The 6700-nt window shown below is 43.9% G+C and overlaps 1 pseudogene; it reads right to left on the reverse strand.

Annotated features, from left to right (window-relative positions):
* Positions 1-587: 587 nt before the first annotated feature.
* Positions 588-4017, reverse strand: LOC138444222 (DNA mismatch repair protein Msh6 pseudogene; annotated as a pseudogene).
* Between the last annotated feature and the right edge of the window lie 2683 nt (positions 4018-6700).

The following is a 6700-nucleotide window of genomic DNA, read 5'->3' on the forward strand; positions in this document are numbered from 1 at the left end:
GCAGATCTGGTGGAAGAAACAAAAAACATCCAGCAGAGTTAACAAAGTATATGAAGAGTTGTGTTAATACTCCAGCACGTGTCTTTAGCAGAGGCACTGGTGTAAAGAAGTAGGTGAGACTTAGCATGTAGACTGGGACTAAACCAGAAGTCACAAACCAAACCCACAGGAAACTCAGAATGTAGACAGGTTTTGTTTGGCCCATAGAACATATGGGTATATATATTTTCAAATCAAAAACAGCAAATGTTTTCAAATCAGGAGATATCACAAAGAAATATAATTTCTGGCTTTTCTTTAAAAATTGGAAGATCCAGCAACACTCGGCCCATTTCCTATAGGGCAATGCTCGGCTGGAGCTAACCGCAGCCCCTTTAGACAGGGCATGCCTTCTCCAAATTTCCTCAGACCCCACCACCTTCTCTTCCACGCCTAACACTGAGGTCTAGAGTGAGTTTTCAGCCTGGAGGTGTCAATCAGTCTAAGGACTATTTTCTTTCTTTCTTTCTTTTTTTTTCCATTTTAAAAAATTAAAGTTTACTAGATCATAATGTTGTCTGAATTTACCACCTTTGTCAAAAGTGAACTCAAAGCTTCCAATGTCTATAATTCCTCAAAGTCAGCAACTTATGGACAGCTTCAGCATCCACAGTCAACCTTTCACTAGCCAGACAAACCTCCCGAAACAACTGCAGTGACCGAGTCATCTTCTCAAATTCTCTTGCTTTTCTATGTCCCTTTTGAATAACCTCCTCAAAGATTTGCAAGCCTAGCTGCATTAAAGCCACAGCTTTTAGGACAGGCTCCTGTAATGAATTTATAGAGGAAGGTAATAGTCTCCTAGCTGGGATCTTCACATTCATTTTCATGTGCCCTAGGCGCACAGCAACATTTTGAGAATAATCTTCAACTAGTGAGTGGTAGTGGGTAGAAAACAATGTACGACACTTTCTATTCTCAGCAAGTTCTTTAACAACTGCATCTGCTATTGCTGTCCTATCAAACACTGCAGTACCTCTTCCTAATTCATCCACAAGCACCAAAGAATGTGCTTGTGTAAGTATACTGGCAGTTTCACTCAATTCAACAAATAATGTACTTTCACCTGACATTATTCTGTCTGAGGCACCAAAGTTAGTAAACACTCTATCAATTGGTGTGAGCCTACACACTTCAAATGGTACCTAACAGCCCATCTGGGCTATTACAGCTAATAGGCCAGCCTGTCTCATGAGTGTAGACTTGCCTCCCATATTTGGCCCAGTAACAAGCCACAATAAGCTTTGCCATTTTCCTCCTCCTCTTCCTCTTATTAGAATGTCATTAGGAATAAAGTCATCACCAAAAAAAGTCTTCGTAATGCAGGGATGGCATGATCCTTTAAGGTCTAGAGAGGGAGGAGTAGCTTCTTCTGGCAACAGAATTACTGGAAGATACATAGGACCATCACCCCTTGACTGTAGTTAGCCAGGCATGATAAGACATCCAACACTGTGATGCACTCAGCAGCCGGCCAGTCCTTATAATTTTTATCAAAGGTATAGAACAGTCACCCCATGCAGTCTTTTAATAACGCATCTCTCTGTTCTTCAGCATTTTTCAGATTAACCAACTTCTCAATTGTTTTGGTCCAGTATTGTTTACAGCCCTTTTGAGTGGATTTCAACTCATATTCTTCTGGCAAATTATGGGTGATAAAATTCTCTGGAATTTCCAACAGGTAATGATTCCTACCGATTCCCCAGTTAACTATGGTCCTACAGCCAATTCAACTGTGCTGTTTCTCTAAGTATTCCAGGAGGCTCTGTTTTTTCTCTTATTTCAGCAAGAGCTTGATCATAATCAGAGTCAAATCCTGCTTTGGGAGTAATCAGTACAACAGTTGTTCGAGCCTTTTCATGGTCAAAGGTCCCAGTAGTCAGTTCTAAAGTCAAATCAGGAAAGCGGCCTTCAGGATTTTTTGTCTGCAGAGTAAGGACCTGCTTAAGGATTTTAGACTTAAAGTCATCAATGACTTCTTCCATAATCCCTATAATTTTACATATTACTTTGAATCCTTCCAGAGCTGAAAGAAAATCAATAATCTTTTTTTTTTTTTTCGCTGTATGTGGTTTCTTCATACAGTATAGCCCAGCTATCTGGGTGGTTCTGGCTCTTGAGGGGAGAGCCAACATTATGAATTTTACTCAGTAGTCTCTCAAGATCTGGAAGCTTCTTAAGAAGGTCTAAAACCTCAGAGATTTTGTCAGGCACAACCATTAGGTCTTTTGTGGCATCCAGACAATCACTGATAGCATGAGGGTTAATAGTGGGGCACAAAGCCACTGCTTTAGAAGCCATTTACCAAAGGGAGTATGGCAAGTATCAATCTTCTCTAACAAGATCCCTTTAGTAGAGCCGTTTGTTCCATTCAAAAAAATCTCAAAGTTGTTCAGTGTCACAGCATCTAGCACCATTCGTTGATTGGCTTTAGCAAAGACAGCACCAGGTCTTGTAGCACAGACCCTGTCAGAATCCAAGAGAACATACTCTTCAAAATCAGCCATTGATAAAAGCTCCTGGTCAATAAGGCATTTTTTGATGTAGAAGACACAACCACCAAGAGCAGAGAGGGCCAATTCACTCTCCTCTCCTGGTGTCAGTCCAATAGAATCTGACTCTGAGGTCATACCTTTAAGCACTTGGGGTAGCATCACCCTACCATCCTCATTTAACTTGTCTGTAAAATATCCTTCTTGAAGGAGAGTTCTCAAAGTTTTGGCTGCATCCCAAAACTGGGAGCCTGGTATCAGACCTTTCTGAAGAGAAGGCGAAGACGAAGTCGCTCAGTCGTGTCCCACTCTTTGCAACCCCATGGACTGTAGCCCACCAAGCTCCTCCATCCATGGAATTTTCTAAGCAAGAGTACTGGAGTGGGTTGCCATTTCCTTCTCCAGAGGATCTTCCCGACCTGGGGATCGAACTCAGGTCTCTCGCATTGCAGGCAGATGCTTTACCATCTGAGCCACCAGGGAGTCAAAGAGGATAATAAACTCTTGAGAATCATCTTAGTTTCTGTTGAGAGATTTCCTCTTTCAAATAAGACTTCTACTGGAGGATAGTGTGCCACTAAAGTCCTAAACCTGGAACAGTGGCAATCATCTGAAAACTGACCTATGAAGAACCTCCCCAGTGAGGTATCAACAAATCATATTCCATACACACAAACGTGGCCAGAAGACTCCTCTTTTCTCTTTGAGGCTAAGAATACTTACTGCAGTTCGTCACCCTCCAGCACACTGTAGGTATGTGTGCCCTTGGTAATGACCCTACAGATCTCCCTCCGCACCACTCTGTCATACTAAGTTGTGTGCCATCTTTCGGCATCGTGCCTCCATCATGTCTGGGGTCTCAGTCTGTTCTGCTCGTGCTACTTTATAGCCCTTCTGGACCAGGGAATCTGAGTATCGGCCAAACGCAATTTCAGGGGGACCAGAATGGGCCCAGTTGCCTTTCATGAATACCAGCCCTAGTTCACTGACTCCAATAAGGGCATCCCTGCGGTACAGCTCATAAAACTTCCCCACTTTATAAAATATGACCAGATCAAAGTTCTGAGACTTAATTTGTAACCACTTCCTCATCCCAGGAGTACAGGAATTAAGGAAATCCTCAGGCACATAGAGTGCAGATGCATCGAAATCAGGGTGATCGGGCCGCCTCCTGTGCACATCTCTTCTCTTTTCCTCCTTAAGCCTCTCTAAAGTTTCATGATACAGTGGGGCGCTTACTGTCATCACATCCTCCACTAATGTGGGCTTGGGATTCAGAATTTTGAGGGACAGAGAGAGTACTCAAAGTATTCTTGGCTTCTGATGAAATGTCAGTTGCTCTTTTGGTGACTGAGGGCATTTCCTTCTTTGAACTCTTCCTCTTGAGGGAACCATCTCCAGTTACCATTCTCTTCCGCTTTGGAGCAACTCTGACAGGGCTGTCCAGGCCTTCAGTGTCCCTGTCCCCCATGCCACTGCTTATTTCATCACTGCTTCCTTCCTCCTTAGCATCTAGCTTAAATTCCACATCAGCACCACCAATGTCATTCTCAGAGTCTGATATGACCCTTTGCTTTTTTTTTTATTCGGCAGCTACTTCGCCTGGATCTTTGTACCTCATGCGAAGAGTTGACTCATTGGAAAAGACTCTGATGCTGGGAGGGAGTGGGGGCAGGAGGAGAAGGGGACGACAGAGGATGAGATGGCTGGATGGCATCACTGACTCGATGGACATGAGTCTGAGTGAATTCCGGGAGTTGGTGATGGACAGGGAGGCCTGGCGTGCTGCGATTCATGGGGTCGCAAAGAGTCGGACACGACTGAGCGACTGAACTGAACTCGCCTGGATCTTTGCACCTCTGGCCTCATTTCCTCTTCACTCTCAATTTCATTTTCCTCTTCACTCTCATCTGATGTATAAGTGGCACCTGCCTCCATCTCGTCTTCCTCCTCTGGCTCTGAGGGCTCATCACACACTGCCAACTCAAGCCTCTTAATCTTGTCTTTATTCAAGGCTTCATCTGCACATTGCATTGCTCTGAGTATTTCAGGCTTTGCACTGTAAAAATGACCTCCTTTCTGGGCTTCCTTTGAATGTGAACCTGTATATGGCTTTAACAGCCTTCTGCTAACCCAGCCCCTTGTTGGGCTAGTATCAAAAAACTGTACATGAACTCAGGCAGACTTTCCTTTCTCACAAATGAATGTTTCCATCAAAAGAGTGGTTATAAACCAGGCAAGGCCACCAAGGGTAACCCTCCATCTTGGTCCAAACCAAATCACCTGGTGAGAAGTCACAAGAACTGCTGATGGGGACTGCAAGGGATGCCAACTTCCACAGCCCTCCGTTGAGGTTCCTGGCCTCAGCCCCTGACATGGTAACCGCTAGGGGCTCTGGCCCAGCCTCGCTCCAGGCCACATCCACACCTGGGGAAAGGGAGGCCCCAGTGCTAGTGGCAGTGGCTCTGCTTTCACTTGAGGCCCTGACAGGGGCTTTGCTGGCATTATTCACGGCTGGAAACTTAGGGAAGAAGCTATACAGTGTGTTCTGTCACGACACAGCCACAGTTGCCAAGGCTCAACCACTTGGTCGTACTAAGCCACTAGAGGCACGGCATCTACTGCTTGGGGCCTGCTGGCGGAAGATCTCTCTTTCTTTTTAAATTTGCAATATTTTTTCTTCCAGTTTTAATGAAATATATGTTATGACATATAACACACACACACACAAAATAAAACTTAAGAAAAGAGATATAACTGACAAAGAGCACTGTGTAAGTTCAAGGTAAACAAGGGTGTTTACTTATAGTAGAAAAGTACTTTTCTGGATCCACAAGTATCCCCTGCTTTTCAAGTTTGCTTTTCATCACTTCACTTTTATAAAAGACGTACATCAGTACCTATTTTCACCAACCAAAAGAAATCAGAGAAGGATTTTTGCTTCTACCAAAGAAAGATGAAAATCAAAAACAGTGTTCCACATTCGTTTTACAGTGAGCCCTTAAACACTTAAGAGAATCAGTTTGCACCCTGAGAAGCCAGAGTGGCCCACTAAGCTCCCTCCTCGGGAATGACACGCAGCATCTCAGCATCAGGCCGCAGTAGTGTTGAGCTGTGTCTGTGAGCATCTATGTCTTCTCTCAATTTATTCTGTGCCTCCATTAGCAAGATGTGTCTTAAGGCAATTGCTTCGTTGCTGTATATCTTTCAGCTTAAAGAAGATTTCATAGGAATGCTCTACTTTTGAATAGCAGGGGAAACCTGTAAGTCTCTACCAAGGTGGAAAAACAAAAGAGGGCTGAATTTTTCCTGAAAAACGAAAGAGAACATTTTCTTTATGAAAGGGAAGAGCATTCCCACAGTGTTATAATATGCACACAAAGTGTTTCTGTGTCAAAAGGGTATAAATCAAGAGACCATTTTTCTTTCATTCAGCCCACTTCACTCAATTATGTTACCTGCCTGGAACCCTGTAAGCAATGTAGCTTGAGGTTCTGGACTAGAGCCATGCAGGTGGAAAGCAGAAAAATCATCTAAATTTCATGTCACTTACCCACAATATTCTTTATACCTATTGCTATTCCCTACCACTGTTGCTCAATCTCCAAGTGTTTCTGAGCCAAAGAGCTCCCCATCCCCACCATCACCTCTGTATTCTAAGCAACCTGTGGGCATCTGGATCTCAAAGGTTCTGCAGCATTGCCAGGTGGGAACATCCTCTAGGCAGGTAGAAAAATGGTACTAGAGGCAAATACCAGTGAGGCAGAGGTAGTGGTAAGTTCACTGAGTTAAAGCAATGTGGAAAGAAAACTGTAGAGATCAAGAACAGAGTTGTAAGTGGCACAAATAATTAAAAACTGAGGAGAGGCAACTCAAGTAAAGGAAACTCAATAAAAGTAATTAGTTAGCCAAGTGATGGAAGAGCTGAGACACTAAAGGGACAATGAGGCAATATCAGGAAGTTTTTGCCACCGCTGGGCCTCACAGAACAAAAGAAGGAGACGATGATGCCAGAAACCAGAATCAGGACTTTTTTTGGTGGAAAGGACAGGAGCTGAGGCTGCCTACCATGAGCTGGGGCTACAAGGAAAGGGTGCAGTCTACTGAGCTGGAAATGACAGAGATTGAAGCACTGACCGAGAAACCACCCTAGTCTCCTGCCAGCTCCT

Source organism: Ovis canadensis, chromosome 7 (genome assembly GCF_042477335.2).
Source record: "Ovis canadensis isolate MfBH-ARS-UI-01 breed Bighorn chromosome 7, ARS-UI_OviCan_v2, whole genome shotgun sequence".
Lineage (NCBI taxonomy): Eukaryota > Metazoa > Chordata > Mammalia > Artiodactyla > Bovidae > Ovis > Ovis canadensis.